The sequence below is a fragment of the Dunckerocampus dactyliophorus genome, chromosome 8 (assembly GCF_027744805.1).
Source record: "Dunckerocampus dactyliophorus isolate RoL2022-P2 chromosome 8, RoL_Ddac_1.1, whole genome shotgun sequence".
Taxonomy (NCBI): domain Eukaryota; kingdom Metazoa; phylum Chordata; class Actinopteri; order Syngnathiformes; family Syngnathidae; genus Dunckerocampus; species Dunckerocampus dactyliophorus.
In genome coordinates this window covers 30,107,213-30,124,177 of record NC_072826.1, presented here as the reverse complement: position 1 = coordinate 30,124,177, position 16,965 = coordinate 30,107,213, and the positions used below count along the sequence as shown (strand labels likewise).

Here is a 16,965-nt window from a genome sequence, read left to right as displayed (position 1 = left end):
GTTTTTGTAAAACAGAAAAAGCCTATGAATGTATTATTTTTGAAATATTTTCTGTTACTATGTCAGTTACAAAACTGCTTTTACTAGTTGATGATTCCCACCCCTGCTCCCAATACTTGACACGGGCCCCCAATGAAACTGAGTTTGAGATCCCTGCTCTAACATAACAGTTGTGCATATCCCTAACACGGGGCAAAAACGGCCTGCATGGCAGAGTTCCAAGACCAAAACCACTGCTGAACAAAAACAACATTAAGGCTCGTCTCAATTTTGCCAGAAAACATCTTGATGATCCCCAAGACCTTTGGGGAAATACTCTGTGGTCTGACGAGACAAAAGTCTGACTTTTTGGAAGGGGAGGTGTCCCATTACATTATCATAGCAACAGTAAAATATGGTGGTGGTAGTGTGATGGTCTGCTTCAGGACCTGGAAGACTTGCTGTGATGAATGGAAGCATGAATTGTGCTGAAGGAGAATGTTGGTGACCTCAAGCTGAAAGCAACTTGGGTTCTGCAGCAGGACAATGATCCAAAACACACCAGCAAGTCCACCTCTGAATGGATGAAGACTTTGGAGTGGTCTAGTCCAAGTCCTGACCTGAATCCTATTGAGATGCTGTGGCATGACCTTAACAAGGAAAAGCCTCCAATGAGGCTGAATGACAACAATTGTGCAAAATTCCTCCCCAGCGCTGGAAGAGACTCATTGCAAGTTATCACAAACGCTTGATTGCAGTTGTTGCTGCTAAGGGGGGCCAACCACTTATTAGCTTTAGGGGGCAATCACTTTTTCACACAGGGACATGTAGCTTTGGATGTTTTTCTTCCTTCGTAATAAAAAGTTTCATTTAAAAAGTGCATAAAGTGTTGAGTTGTGTTGTCATTGACTAATATTTACATTTGTTGGATGATCTGAAACATTTAAGTGGGACAAACATGCAAAAAAAAAAGAAATCATTATATTTATATTTAACTTTTTTTTAGAATGATGGTACATTTGTTTGGGAAATTCCACAACACAAAATGCATTGACTTGGACAAACGGTCTTAACTTGATTTGATTTCTCTTTGTGAGCACTGGATGAGCTACAGTGTAGATTTCAGAAAAGCAGAAAAGTGTGCCGTACTTCCACTGCCAGAAATACAGTCATCATTATTTACATTACAGCAGAGCAGACGTTCACTCGAAACAAAGAACGCCTTTATTTTCGTGTCCTTCCTTGCAAAGTTGTGTGTTTCCGCGAGTGGCACGTGCACAGATTAATACGCCATTGTGAACGGTGGCGGCGGTGGGGGGCAACAGGGGATCATGTGACAAGAGTCAGACTGAACCCGGCGCCTACACGCTTCTCAGGGGTCACACCGGGGTCGTTATGCGGTTAATGCGCCCACCGCCTCACACACACACACACACACACACACAAGCGTATGTGCAAACAAACAGCATACAGTAGACCACATCATTCATTTCTACATAACCACCAGTGTATTGTGTGTGCATCATAATAACAATTATGATCATGAATGTGTGTCCATGAGTGTGTGTGTGTGTGTGTGTGTGTAACAATGCACTTTACCTGCCTTCTTCCTGGGTAACCTGAGCGTTCTGTCCTTTCTCCCCGCCATTAATGACATCAACACAGTTTGGACATCATGGGAAGGAGACGTTAGGGACCGCGATGGACGAATGAGACGGAAGCGCCATTATGAGGTATTATGAAGACAAGTGGAGGAAGTGAGGGAGAGGTTCTAGATCGGGTTTCAGTGTGTTTTCATGACCCATCCCCATTACAGTAATGCGCCGGGCCCACTTAACTGAAGCATAAAAGGCCCACGATACGCACAATAAACACCATTACACAACAAATTAGTATGAGTATGAGATGTTAAATGTGCGGGGCGTGCGTTACCTAGACTACTCCCCACCCCAAGCGGCCCTGGCGCCTCTCTCTCTCTCACACACACACCCACACACACACACACACCCACACACACACACACACACAGTAACTTCATTACCTTCGCTCATTCCTCTTAGTGAGCGCAGCCAATTGAAACCTAATTACCACACCAGCGCCAAATTAAAAGCTTTCCCTCTCAATGACTGCAATCCATCTCCTGACAAATGAACAGCGCCGCTTTCAGTGTGTTAGAGCATCTCCCCCCGCGCAGGAACATCTTCATCAAGGCGTCCTTTGAAACGCTCCGGCAATGGCGCATTTTTGTGCCGATCGCGACATGAAAATACCGTCATGAACGTCATGAATGGTGAGAAAAAACACACCATTTTTATTCCAATATCCTTTATACAGTATAGCATTTAAAAAATGAACATTTTGCACTGTTGGATGTTAAGGAGGTTCCAAGTAGAGATTAAAAATGCAAGAAGAAGAAATGGGAGGGAGACAAAAAGAAGCATTGAAGTGAAATAGGCTGTTGATGAAAAGTTGAAGATCACAGCCTTTAAAAGGCCAAATGTTGGTAAAAAGTGGATTGAATGTGATTTAGTGTCAGGTGTTCACACTGTCATCATCTCTTGATGGCAAAGGCAAGAAAGCTTTCTCTCTTTGATTGTTGAGCTGCATAAGCAAGGCCTCTCTCTCGCAGCGCACCACTGATGCTGAGGTTGGACGCAGTAAGACAGTCATTTCTAACTTCTGGAAAACATCCTGAGGCTCATGGATAGGCCGGTCACAATAACAAATGTTGCTGGTCGATGACTGTGCTACAAATTATCATCGATAATCGACTTTATCTGCATTTTTGAGACCAATTTTTTCATTGTATGAAGAAAAGTGTGTGCCTGGCTCACCGCTCCACTCAGCTCACTGTGATCGGTTTTATCTTTGTTTTTGTTGTTTTTGTTGTACGGGGGGACCAAACAAACTGCGTCATGGTGCTGCGGGAGGAGCTGTTGCTTCACAGGAAAAGGTAGACGCAAGGGGGTGGCAGACTTGTGACACTCACTTTTCCCCGAGGTGGTGCGATTCCCACATGCTGTTCCGCGGGACTATTTGTATGAGAATTGTCTTCGCCGCTCCGTCTTTCGGCGCAAGTTGGTCGTGTTCCCCTTTTTCCTCGTCACTACTTTAGAACAAATGCGACATTCATGTGTTCACCTTGTTCATTCTGTGTAAAACCAAATATTCCCACACTGGGGCTGTTGCATTTGCCTTAGCAACTGCTATCACCGTGCTATCACCGTGCCCACTCATTAGTGGCCCCGCCTCCACAAAGAGGCTGATTGAGAGGACAGGAGGGCTCACTCTCCCTGTTCATTCCACTATAGAACCAAAGCACACAGACAACTGCAGAGTCAACCATCCTGTCATCCAACCTGTGCGGCACAGAGAGACCAGCAGATGAAGCACACACGCTAACATGCACATGTCAATTTATCGCGTCATAATTATCAACCTGTTGTTTTTTAAATCGTTCTCTAAATGGATTTATCGATTATCGTGACAGTCCTACTCATGGAACAAAAACGTCAAGCGGTAGACCCCAAAAATCCCATAGGCTGTCCGTCAAGACACGGGACCATCCTCGGCTCGAATGAAGGTTGTTACCGGTGCTGAGTGCAGACGCCATCTGCCTGAGAAGGAACAACATCTTCAAAGGCTTCGTCCCCTTCAAGCCCACAAAATTGCCTGTTAAAGTCAAAATACAACGAGAAAAAAAATTACAAGAATAAAGCTGAAATATTTGGAAAAATATATATATTTTTTAAAAACAGCAGAAATGGGAAAAAAACTCCTGTAATTTTATGCAAATAAAGTCAAAATATTCAAAGAAAAAAAGTCACAATTTGGAGATAAACTTGTAATATGAGGACAAATAATGTCAATTTGGTAGTATAGAGGTGGAATACTAAAGAAATGTTAAAGTCATAACATTAAGAGAAACAAAAAATATACAATAAAAGCTGTCATTTTTGGAAAATTAAGTTGGGCAAAAAGTTGTAATATTTTGTCAATAAAGTCATAACATTACAAAAGGAAAATTTATGGCACATACTTTAAAAAGTTGAAATATTTTGGAAAAAACAACAACAATAGCTATAATGAGAAAGTCATTTGACTAAAGACAAAATATTAAGAGAAAAAATTTGTACTATAAGGATAACGTAATATTATGAGAAAAAACAATGTCATTTTAGTAGCATGAAGTTAAAATATTAAAGACACTTTTAAAAAATCTTTTTAAGAAGAAAAAAGCTCTTCAAAGGGTCTCCTTCAAGGTTTGGAATTAGCAGGAGAGCACCAAACATGGGACATTGAAAGGTGGAAGAAAGTTTTATTTTCCCTTGACGGTCCTGATGGCTTCCCATGTTACTGGCATGACAAGGAGATCCCACCTGAGATGTTTTCTACCATCAGGATCCTCCAGCGGAACAATGGAGCTCCAGGTTGCACAGGGGCGTCAAACGGCGTCCCTCATGACTGAAGGCCCTCGTCTGTGTGGTAATGACGACTGGCTTTGTCAACAGGACAACGCTGCACTTCACAAAGAGGAATAACCTCACTCTTTTGTACCATCCTGCGTGTTCCCCTCATCTAATGCTAGAAAGGGGTCGTGGGTTCTGGCCGCTGTTACAAGGAGAAAAGGAGGTTATCCTCCCAGACTAGCCCGAGACAATATTTTAAAAATACAGCTGGCCTCTGATATTACACGGACAGAATAATGCAGAAGCACGGATACTGTAAGTCATACAGTTATTCCCAGATGTGACCATTTCACCAGAATCCAGGTGCCTTACGGTAACCACAGCATTAGAGCGTAATTCCCGTGTAATTCCCATTGGCCGTACATCCGTAATTGCACTTAGTAATTAATAATGGAAGGTATCCCTTACATATCAGATGCTTGCTTAATCCAATGATGTGGTCCTTTAAGAGATAATGGAGGCCAGGCAGCAAGGTTATCAGGATGGCGCAACCACTCACGAACGTACATCACTAGTTTCCTTTTTTGCACTTTCTACATGATGGAATTTCGTCCATGTGCATGAAATACGGTCCCGAAAGCTCCTCCCAGCATGCAACATGCTAATACCCGCTAAGTGTGCTCGCCGCCCTGCAAGGAAAGCTTATCACACGGAGGGCAAAGTGCTCTTCATTTGAAAGTCTTTATCACCAGTCGGTCGCGGCCAAATAGATTTGGATTGACGACGGGTCAGAGCTGTGCGGTGCGCAGGTACTAATAGCATTAATGTCCTTCTGGCTCCATCTCTGTCTGTCTATCTTAATCCACTTACACACAATCAAACAGACCCACGAGGACAGCACAGGACCCTTCCACAACACCACCGCCCATGTCATTACTCTGTGGGCAAAGTGAGACCTCTTCAGAAAGGACCTCTTTTTTTATTGTATCTTAGCGGCCGCACCGTTCGGCTCAACGCGATGCGATCCGTGAAGAAAAACAGCAGAACGCTGCTGTCGTATTGTAGAGGATCTCTGACTTGTATTTTTGTAGCAGGTCTCAAAACAGCACAGCAGTTCTGTCATATGTAGGATCTTTGACTCACAGTTTTACAGTACAAACATGGACATGGACAGTAAAACAAGTCATATAGAGGATCTTTGACAGGCATTTTTGCAGTACATCCTTAAAACAGCTGCACACTCGTATCATATAGAGGATCTTTCTTTTGTTTTTGCAGATCCTGAAAAACAGCATAGTGCACCAGCTTGTCAGGTAGCGGATCTTTGACTGGCATTTTTGCAGTAGGTATTAAAAACAGTTCTCCTGTGACACAGAGGATCTTTGACTAGCATTTTTGCCTGTGTCCTTAAAAAAAACAGCAAAGTGCTCCTGTCATATAAATGATCTTTGACAAGAACTTTTTGCAGTAGGTATTAACAACAGGAGTGCTCCTGTGAGATAGAGGATCTTTGAATAGCGTTTTTGCCGTAGATTAACAAAAAAACAAAAAAAAAGTGCTTGACTCGTGTTTTTTGCAGTAGGTTCTTAAAAACAGCACTCCTGTCAAGGATCTTTGACTACCAATTTCACAGCTGGTTTTCTAAACAAGAGCTCTCCTGTAATATGAAGCATCTTTGCCGTAGATTCTTAAAATAAACAGCAAAGCTCTTCTGTCATATCGAGGATCTCTGGTTCTTAAAAACAACAATGTCCCCCTTGTATATAGATGATCTTTGAATGGCATTTTTGCCTCTGTCCTTAAAAAAAACAGCAAAGTGCTCTGTCATATACTGTAGATGATCTTGGATGAGCATTTTTTTTGTTTTTACAGTATACTAGATATTAAAAACAGGAGTGCTTCTGTCAGATAGAGGATCTTTGACTAGCGTTGTTGCCCTAGATTTTTGATAAAACAGCAAAGTGCTTCTGTCATATGGAGGATCACTGACTCGTGTTTTTTGCAGTAGGTTCTTAAAAGCAGCACATTACTCCTGTAATATAGAGGATCTTTGACTTGACTAGTGGGGTTTTTTTTTTCAGTAGGTTGAGATAGTTCCAGTCTGTATAGTATAGTGTAGCATCTTTGATTAGCATGCTCATAGTAGGTTGTAAAAAACAGCAGAACACTCCACTTGTATAGAAGATCTTTGACTAGTGTTTTCGTAGCAGGTCCTAAAGACCAGCAGAGCGTTCCTGTCATGGAAGATCTTGGACTGGCATGAACGCATTGCTTCTGTTGACAATCCAGGAAGTCTTTGTGTTGTCCGCGGGTCGTAAAGGAGGGATAAGTGTGTGTAGCGAGTGTGTGAATCAGGTCTTGGGCTCCACACACAAAAGGTGTAAAGAGAGGCGGGCTTGGCTACCACGGCAACAAAAGCATGAGGCCTGAATGGAGAGACCGATAGTGTGTGGTTTCCATACGCTGAGGCCATGATGGAGGATGAACCAGCATGTGAGCGAGTGGAGACGTGTGCTTCATTTAAAGCAAAGCCATTTCTGTATTTGATTTGCATGATGGCTTCCTGCCTGATAGACGCGTGAGTGTGTTACTGTTGCGCACGCTAAAGTAGCGCCAACCTTCACCTTATCTGATGTCGCTGTCAGGTGCAGGTGCACAGGGGATGCAAATCATGCAAAAGGGATGAAGATAAGTGGAGAGATACTTCTCAGCTCTATTTTATTTTTATGGTCATATTACAAAACTGTTTCCTGTTTAGCTTAACCAGCAATCTACCCTCTTACCCGTAATCTATATCTACCACATTTATTTCGCAATGAGCATGAATGGACGTGTCATTTTAAACAAAATTATTGAAATGTTGGGGAAAATAAAGTTTTTTTAACTAAAATTTAAAAAATGATTACCTCCGCCAAGTGCAGCGCGGAGGTTCTGTTTTTGCGACGTTTATCTGCTTGTTTGTTTGTTTGTGTTCAAAATAACTTGAAAATGGATCTGAATGGATTTGGGTGAAATTTTCGGGAATTGTTGGAAATGGGGTATGGAAGAGGCCACTACATTTTCCCTGTCTGGATCCAGGAATTTTTTTAAAACATTGCGACATAGGACCATTTTCCGCATTTGTGCTTTTAACTCCACAAAAAAAATGGTCAAAGCACTTGGAAATAAAAAATACACGACAAGTTTCCACCAGGTTGTACAAAATATCAAAGACTGATCCAGATCATAGAATCATTCCGGATACTCTGATCCATAATATGAAAAAATAGAGGAGCTTTGGAAGACCCTCACCCAAATGAAGCTATTAACATGCAACAAACACCATCATATACCTACAGTACACCATATACTGTATGATACTGTATATACCTAATTGGCAGGGAGAAATAACATGGATTATTATATGTATTTATTATTTATGCTTATTTATTTTATTAGATTATTCATTGTTTTATTGATTTATTTGTTACTTTTCTTATTATTACTTATATAGCCTACTGTACTTTTTGCTTTTGTACCACAATTTATATCAATGACGTCCAAATTGCGGCCCGAGGGCCAATTTAACACAATTTCACAAATCCGCAACACACAGACTGAGACACACAAACTCTCCTGTCAAATAGAGGATCTTTGGCCAGGCATTCGGCATTAAAAACATCAGTGAAGCCATGTCACATAGCACATGTTTGACATTTTTATATACTCCTCACAGTAGTAGACGTTAGCCATATTTCAGATACATTTCAGTAGGGATGTTCTGATCAGTATCGGCCGATTTCCGTCACATGATCGACATATGGCGATAAACGGCAATCACAAAAGCCGATCACCTGTGGTTGGCACTATCGCAGATCGCAGCGATCCTTCCCACCCTCCCACTTTCCTTCAAAACAACAACAATCATGTCTGCCGTGTGGAACCTAAACTAACTACCAACACATGCCACAAAAACTACCTTGCGGCGGTCGCACGTTAAAACGCTTTAATACAGCGTTTGAAGAAAAGCACCTGAGGGAGTATGGTGAGTTTTGGAGGCCCACGGTGTGGTCATCAGTAGTATAGTGGGCAGTCTAGGTCCTTCCAAAAACAGCTTGGCATAGCAGTCCTGTCAGATAGAGGATTTTTAACCAGCATTTTTGGAATAGGTCCTTAAAAACATCAGCAAACTCAGGTCATATAGAGCAGTGGTCCCCAACCTTTTTTGACCAACAGACCGGCTTGTGTTCCCACAAATCTCCCGCGGACCGGGGGAGAGGGTTTCGTACATTATAGCGATCTAATTTAGCTTATTTATTACGTATCGTGTAAAACTAAGACATACAGTAAATAGCATCTATTTAAAAGCACAAAATGAATGCCGAACCACCATCCACCAGCCCGGTATCGGGCCGCCGCCCGGATGTTGGGGACCACTGATATAGAGGATCTTTGACTAGCGTTTATTAGTAGGTCCTGAAAAAATAGCAGAGCAGTCCTGTCATATAGAGGATCTTTGACTAGCATATTTGTAGCAGGTACTTAAAAACAGCAGAACGCTCCTGTCATGTAAAAGATCTTGGGCTATCATATATGTAGCAGGTACTTAAAAACAGCAGAGCACTTCTGTCATGTAGAGGATCTTTGACTAGCATATTTGTAGCAGGTACTTAAAAACAGCAGAGCACTCCTGTCATGTAGAGGATCTTGGGCTATCATATTTGTAGCAGGTACTTAAAAACAGCAGATCACTCCTGTCATATAGAGGATCTTTGACTAGGATTTTTGCATTAGGTCTTTTAAAACAGCAGAACACATAGAGGATCTTTGACTAGCATGTTTTTTTGCAGTAGGTTCTTAAAAACAGCAGAGCAGTCCTGTTATAGAATAGATCTTTGACTGGCATTTTTTGCGGTAGGTTCTTAAAAACAGCAGAGCACTCCTGTCATATGGAGGATATTTGACAAGCATATTTGTAGTAGGTTCTTAAAAACAGCAGCATGCTACTGTTATAGAAAAGATCTGTTATAGTGGATCATTGACTAAAATTTTTGCAGTAGGTCTTTTAAAACAGCAGAACACATAAAGGATCTTTAACTGGCATGTTTTTTGCAGTAGGTTCTTAAAAAGAGCAGAGCACTCCTGTCATATGGAGGATCTTTGACAAGTGTATGGTATGTATGTGGTCCTGGTATAGAGAAGATCTTTGACTGGCATTTTTCTAGCAAGTCCTTAAAAACAGCAGAGTGCTGCTGTCATGGATGATCTTTGACTATTTTTTAACAATATGGGTTAAACCGCACACAATCTGGACCAAATGCTCAGCACACACACACACACGCACACACGCACACACACACGCATGTAACACTTAACACTTGGCCTGTAGGCGTGCGAGCGCCGCCACACACACAGAGGGTGTGATGAAAGGAGAGAAGGATAAAAAGAAGAGAGAGGAGTGCGGTGACATTCAATCAGCCCTCCATGATCACAATGTGGGAATCAAGCTTTGGGATTATCTGCCCGAAAGATCACGCTGGTCTTTGTGTCTCCTATTGGACGGTCTGACAGCTACTTTACCTTTCATACTTCATAAACCAGGAATTAGCACTGAAGGCTCGCTTTGCTGCGTCTTTGTCCACAGACGTGTGCGACAGGGAGCTAACACTTCGTCAATACAAATGGAAGCTGCTGGGGGGGCGGGGGGTGAAGCAATTACAATCTGCTTCTTAATCCCTCAGACTTTCAAAAGTCCAAGATTTAGCTTGTCTTTGCTCACCTTGTCTGTGTGTGTGTGCGTGCGTGTGTGTGTGTCCTAAATCAGGACCCGGTCAGTAGGGATAACGTCTACCTCTCACAGATCAGTATAACGTGTTTAATTCATCTATGAAAAGCTCTTTTCTTTTCTTTAAGCAAAAAAAAACAGATTGAATGGTTAGGAGTGGGTGTCAGGAGTGATGTGACTGAGGAAGAAGAAGTAGAAGAAGAAGAAAGAAGAATAGGAAGAGGAAGAAGAAAGACGGGAGCTGAAGAAGATGAACAAAGAAGAAGGAAGAGGCAGTAGAAGGAAGAAGAAGAAGAAGAAGGGAAAAGAAGGAGGAAGAGAGAGAATGAAGAAGAAGGAAGAGGCAGTAGAAGGAAGAAGAAGAAGAAGAAGGGAAAAGAAGGAGGAAGAGAGAGAATGAAGAAGGAGGAAGAGCAAGAAGGAAGAAGAAGAAGGAAGAAGAAGAAGGAGGAAGAGAAAGAAGAAGGACGGAAGGGGATGAAGAAGAAAGAGGAGGAAGAAGGAAAAAAAGAAATAGGAAGAAGATGGACAAAGAAGAAAAAGAAGAAGAAAGAAGAAGATGGAGAAAAAAGAAAAAGAAGAAAGAAGAAGATGGAAGAAGAGAAGGAAGCAGAATGGGTAAGAAGAAGGAAAAAGAAGAAAGAGAAGGAGAAAGAAGAAGGATGAGGGAAGAAGAAGAAGGGAAAAGGAGCAAGAAGAAGGAAGTAGAAGAAGAAGGAAGAGGAAGAAAAAGAAGATGAAAGAAGAAGAAGAAAGAGGAAAAAGAAGAAGAAGGAAGAGGAAGAAAAAGAAGTGGAGGTGTTGGTTTGGGATTATTCCGTGCCTTCCAGTGCAGGCATTAAAGATGGCAGCAGGGCTGATAGTTTTAACAGAATGGAGCAGTGATAAGAAGCAGAGAGGGAGATGATGGAGGGAGAAGTTAATTACCTGAGCAGAGGGCATGCAGAGGGAGAGAGGGAGAGAGAGAGAGGTGATTGGAATGAGGGATGTGAAGATAGCTCGCATGGCTTTCCCTCCCGCTTGCATGCAGAAATTTAATGGAAGCTTGTTGGTCCTCTCAAGACCACAGACAACCCTGGAATATTAAACAGGAATCACACACACACACACACACACACACACGCGCGTGTTGAGATGTCTGGTACAAAGGAGGTAAGGTGTGTACTCCAAACATTCACTGAACACTTCACAGTAATGCCAGGGTGTCCCAAGTGCGGCCAGATGTGCCCCCCCCATAATTTTCTGTTCAAATTAGGACAATTCCAAGGGCCGCTGACTGACAGCTTAGAGAAGAAAGGCAAACGAAAAGAGTGCCAATATGTGACCCGTTTTTTGTGTGGGTTTTTTTGTAGCCTAGCCAGTCTGGGTGTCGTGGAAATGAACCTGTTAGCTTAATGTCCACAATGAAATAAGCTAGCAGAGTGTTAGCATGTTGTGTTAGCCTACATCTCACTCCTTTTTAACCAACATTTAATCATCACAGGTAAATGCTTAGCATGTATTACTAAATCAGTTGTGCCTCCCCCTTTGAACAGATTTAACAACAGATGCGTGAGCAGCATAACTTTACCCCTCCCTGTCTCAGTGAAGAAGGTGAGCAACAGTGTGTTCAATGGCATGTCACTTAGTATCATTGCAGGGAGTCTGTGGCTATTTCTCTCTCTTGCTCATTTTTGTAGTAGTTTCTTAGAAACAGCAGGGCACTCCTGTCATATAGACGATATTTAACGACCATTTTTGTTGTAGTTCTTAAAAAGAGCAGAGCACACCCAAGAATGATGTCCATACCTACATTTGCAAATAAAGACATTTCATGAAAAGATTCAATTGGAACTTTAGTGGCTACTTTTTGGAGAGTCTACCTTTTTAATACACCCTGGAGAGGATCTTTGACTAGCATTTTTATCGTAGGTTCTTAAAAACAGCAGAGCATTCCTGTCATATAGAGGATCTTTGACAAGTATTTTTGTAGTAGGTCCTTAAAAACAGCAGAAAACATGGAGGATCTTTGATTAGCATTTTTGGAGTAGGTTCTTAAAACAGCAGGGCACTCCTGTCATGTAATAAATATATACTGTATAGACAAATAGCATAGCATCAAGAATAGCATCTTGCATCCAAATGCATTTATACTTTACTTTCAAGCCAAATCTTCCTCGTAAAGGTGTTCCTTAATAGCAGTCTTCAGTGAAATGAGCATTGCAAAGAACAGAACCCGAGATGGTACGTCCACTGGGCTGTCGCTCTCTGTAGTTGCTTTGTCCATTGTTGTTTCAGCCTTGGTCTTTTGGAAAAGAAAATAAACTTACAGTATCGCTGGGATACTGTAAACGTCCAGCAGCAACACAACATTTTGGCATGACTACTATTTTGGTGAAAAATATACTGAGCCAAATCGACAGGGTTCGTTTACCAGGGCGTAAGCTGACAGCTGCGCCCACCTGGGAAACGCCCCTTTTCAAGGAGTTGAGACCAAAATGGCACCCGCCACGTACAAAAATGTCATTTTACGAATTTAACGGTACGGTACGGTTCTTTAAAAAAACGTAGAACATAATTACAAACAATATACAGCATGCAGTCATGGAAAAAATGATGAGAGCACCCTTGTTTCTTCAGTTTCTTGTTCATCTGAATGCCTGATACAACTAAAGGTACCTTTGTTTGGACAAATAGAACAACGACAAACAACAAACAACAAGAATAGGTCGTAAGAGTTCCATTGTTTGGCAGGACAATGCTATAGCTTTTCATGTAAGAACTTAAGTGATATCAACTCTCAAATGAAACTCTTATGAGCTATATTTGTTATCATCATGAAATCCATCAAGTGGAGAAACAAGGGTGCTCTAATGTTTTTTTCCATGACTGTGTTTAAACAAAGCTGGAAAATCATGTCAGTGACCCTTTAAAATGCTTATTACGTCAAAAAAGGCTATTAAATAGATACAAATAAGAGGTCAGGAAATATATACAACACTGTAATAATTCACAAATAGTTGCAATATAAATTTTAATATTATATTTTATTAACTATTTGACAATATAATACAATTAATTTGCATTTTTATTAATTATTTTTAGATATTATCTTTATTTTTTTACAATTTTGTGTATTATATATAGATATATTATTTATTTATTTATTGCATTTATATTGCTTTATTGTTGGCATTAAAAAAACACTTCAATATGCAAAATCCAACGTGATTTATTTATTTATTTACATGTTCAGATTGTGTGAATTTTGAATTTGTCAAAGTTTTTCCTTGCATTCTGGTCTACGGTCCTCTTCTCCTACACGTCTTTAGTAGATGTCAAGCACTTTGTCTTGCACAGTACCGCCACCTAAAGGACAGGAGTGAAAGTAACTGTAGCGTTCAAATTTACAAGCCGGCCTTGCCGAGGCTTTTTTGTGTGCATATTTTATACTTATAAAGATCAGGAGATTATTGAGAGTGCGCTCTTTCTCTTTTAACGCCACCAAGTTAAGCGGGAACAGAATGTGGTGTCCTCCCCCACGGCTGGGGGACAATTTTGACACAGGCGGCTCTGTGGTGCGGCACATTAGTTCAGCCTAACCGCCGTTTCCCCTTGGACACATTTCACTGCAGCACACAACTCTCTGTGTGGAGGAGCTGTCCATTGCGTGAACTGCAAGCGCTAGGTACGTTTGCAACCATCGATGATCTGGCTGCCATGATGGTGAGCAGAATCCAGAAACTACGCACTGAAAACATATCCTCAGCACACTGCTCCGCTATTAATTGCTCTAATAGACTCTCCAAAACTACTGGTCACTCTGCGGCCACCCCGCTGGCCATCCAGACAATTCAGGTATCAAACTGTCACCCTATGTGAGTAATGGTCTCACCTTGGCCACTCCAATGAAACATCTCTGGCTCCGCCACTGCCTAATGTGGCTGCACATCGGCTTCTTTTCCTTGGAATGCAGGATGCCAGAGAAAGCAAAGGACACGAGAGAGGGGGGGAAAGGAAAAGCAGAGTTTCCATTAATAGAGTAAACTTCAGACGCAAATTACTGAGGCGCCGCAGAGATAGCCATCAGAGCGCGGCGGCCATGCACCCTGAGTCGCTACATTTACATCAGCGTCATTAGTTCTTATCGCTCACGTCCTTCAAAGCGCCACATTACTTCTCGTCGGGAGAGGTGAGCTGCTGGTCAGGTCCAACGTCGTCACACAGATCGTCAGAATAGTAAAAAAAAAAAAAAAAGGACATGTTTTAAGATTTTCAAAGGAGGAAGTGGTGGAGTGGAGGTTCTCTGTGATTGGTCCCTGCAGACCAGCCCCGCGGCTCATTCGCTGGCTGGACTGTAATTTTGTTAAGGGCACGGCTTGCTTCCTGTGCTGGCTAAACATGTCTGCGCAAATGAGGTTTGGGATGCCTAGGGGGAGCGGCTTGAATGAAAGGGTGGGGGCAGGGGGGGCTACTGGTAATGGAGCCAGTTGAACGAGGAGAGGAGGGAGGACAGGGAATGAGGAAGCAAGGCCGAGGTAATGGAGCTTCAATGGAGTGGAGAAAATACGGCGGCGTCAAAGCTGCATTAGCTTTGATGAACGGGCCCGCTTGGAGTTTCAGCCCCCGACGTTGCCAGACGTTAAATAAAGTTGACCCAGGCGGCCGAGAGCTGTGTTCCCGCTGACCTGGCGGGGTCACGAGCGAGCCTGATGTCTCACACCAAGCAGAAGAAAAACAAAGTAGCATCTGAGAGGGAGATGCGTATCCTTAACCTCACCAATGGTCCACAAAAACATCAATCACGGCAAGAAGCGCCGCTCAACGCGACATCATCTCCTCGTAAACACATCATGTAACTACTTTCCCCCCCAGGATATCATGGGGAGAGGAATAGTCCGTTCCAGGGTCTTTCTTAACGATACAGGAAATGTTTTAAGTCCACCAAAACGGTCATGAAAGTGTTTTGGTCGCGTTTTAGTGCTGTACATTTTTTATTTCAACCCACATTCTCCGGATAAAATATGCCTCAAAAGTCAAACGAAACTTCCAACCATCATCACGCCTTATGTGTTTTGGCATTTTGATACATTTTCTCCATGAAAGGGTCCCTGGCATGATTCATCAACTTGCTTAAATATGTTCAATATTTTTTGTAATTACGTTCTACAAACGCTCGTTAAGGTAGAGGGTGGACTTGGTTCAGTATATTTTTCATCAAAGTAGCAGTCATGCCAAAATGTCGTGTTGCTGCTGGATGTTCATAGTATCCCAGTGATCCTGTAAGTTTGTTTTCTTTCCCAAAAAAGGAAGGTTTAAGACAACAACGGACGACGCAAAGGCAGAGAACGAGGTTGAAAGTACGCTATAAACACATTTTGGAAACGGATGCTATTCCACCGGTACACAGGAGAAAAACAAGAGAAGAAGAACAACGTCAAAGTCAGAACAGAGTAAGTCATGTCTTGTTTACATAAGGTCTTCTAAACACTATTCCATGATAACGACAAGGCTGCAAAGCATTATACATGAAACATGACACATGAAACGTCATTTCACAAAAAGCTGCTTTTCTCCCTTTTTTAGTTGGGAGCTCATATTTTCCTGAAACTTACCTATGTTCTACCACTGATTACTACAGAACGGAAAAACTAACTTTTTTTCCTGATCAAAGATGACAGTCTAATGTTTCTTTTGGTAGGTTTCATGTTTCTATAGCCATACAACACAATATTCTGTGGGCCTTTAAGAATCAGTCAAAATTGTCTAAAATGGCTGCTACTGAAGGGGTTGTCTTGTGAAAAATGATTTAAAAGAATAATCTGAGGATAAGCAACTCCAGAGTCATTTACACTTACCATTCTGAGTCTTGAAGGCGACACATCTTCATCTCCATGTTTTCAGGCTCAAGTCCATGTCCTGCAAGTTCTTGATTTCATCTCCAAATGTTTCTTCTTCCTCCAAAACTATTAACGTATCCCTCTAATCTTGGCTGCAATCACTGTAAACATTCTCTGTCTCAGACACCGCCATGTTTGTTTACCTGAGTGATAGTACCCCGATGGTGTCACTTCCGGAAATGAGACTGAGCTGCGAGCTAGTAGAACGTAATTACAAACAACATGTGACACGTTTAAGCCAAGTTGATGACCCTTTAAAGATGCTAACAGCAACTCACTGTAAATCAATAAGTGAAGCTATTTGAACAAAACATGCACATTTTAGCTTTGTGGTGTAAAAAAGTGCAAAAGCGCGGAGGGCGCACGTGTGATGTGCTGATGTTCGAGCAGCAGACCGGCCAAACTCTACAGGTGCTTATGTTTTTTTCAGGTTGCAAGACAAACTTACAGAGTTCATACATCTTCGTGCGTCGTTCGTACAGCCAACGTGTGTCTTTCATGTGTTTTGGTGCTGTCAGGTTTGGGCAAAATGTCCATTTTTTCGTACGTCGCACTTGCGAACTCTGTATGCGTGTTGTGCGCCACACGTGCATCCCACATACGGAAGCTAGTAGGGGTGCACTACAATTATCAGGCCGATATGAGGGAATTGTGACGTCATACCGATAAATCCAATAACGTTAAAAATTAACTCCGAAAGGGAAACATTTTTTTTTTTAAATAGCTCCGATAATTTAAAAAAAACGCTCCAATGAGGCAAGATTACCCGTACTGTGCGGGTGGGAAAATGAAGCACTCCTTTTTTCTCCTGCCTGTGACGTTAACAGCCCGTCGTAACTCCCCTGAGCTCACTTGTAAACAAACATTCACTTTAAGAAAAAGGACGTTGTACCAAAAAAACCCCATCAAGCACACAAAAAAATCAGCTGCCGGA

General features: G+C 42.0%; 1 long non-coding RNA gene across 1 annotated transcript; it reads right to left on the bottom strand.

Annotated features, from left to right (window-relative positions):
- Positions 1-13,357: 13,357 nt before the first annotated feature.
- Positions 13,358-14,454, bottom strand: LOC129186640 (uncharacterized). The gene is made up of 3 exons (XR_008572273.1): positions 14,259-14,454; positions 14,027-14,095; positions 13,358-13,500 (listed from the first exon to the last, which is right to left on the bottom strand). It is a non-coding gene; the product is annotated as an uncharacterized LOC129186640 (long non-coding RNA).
- Positions 14,455-16,965: the final 2,511 nt, after the last annotated feature.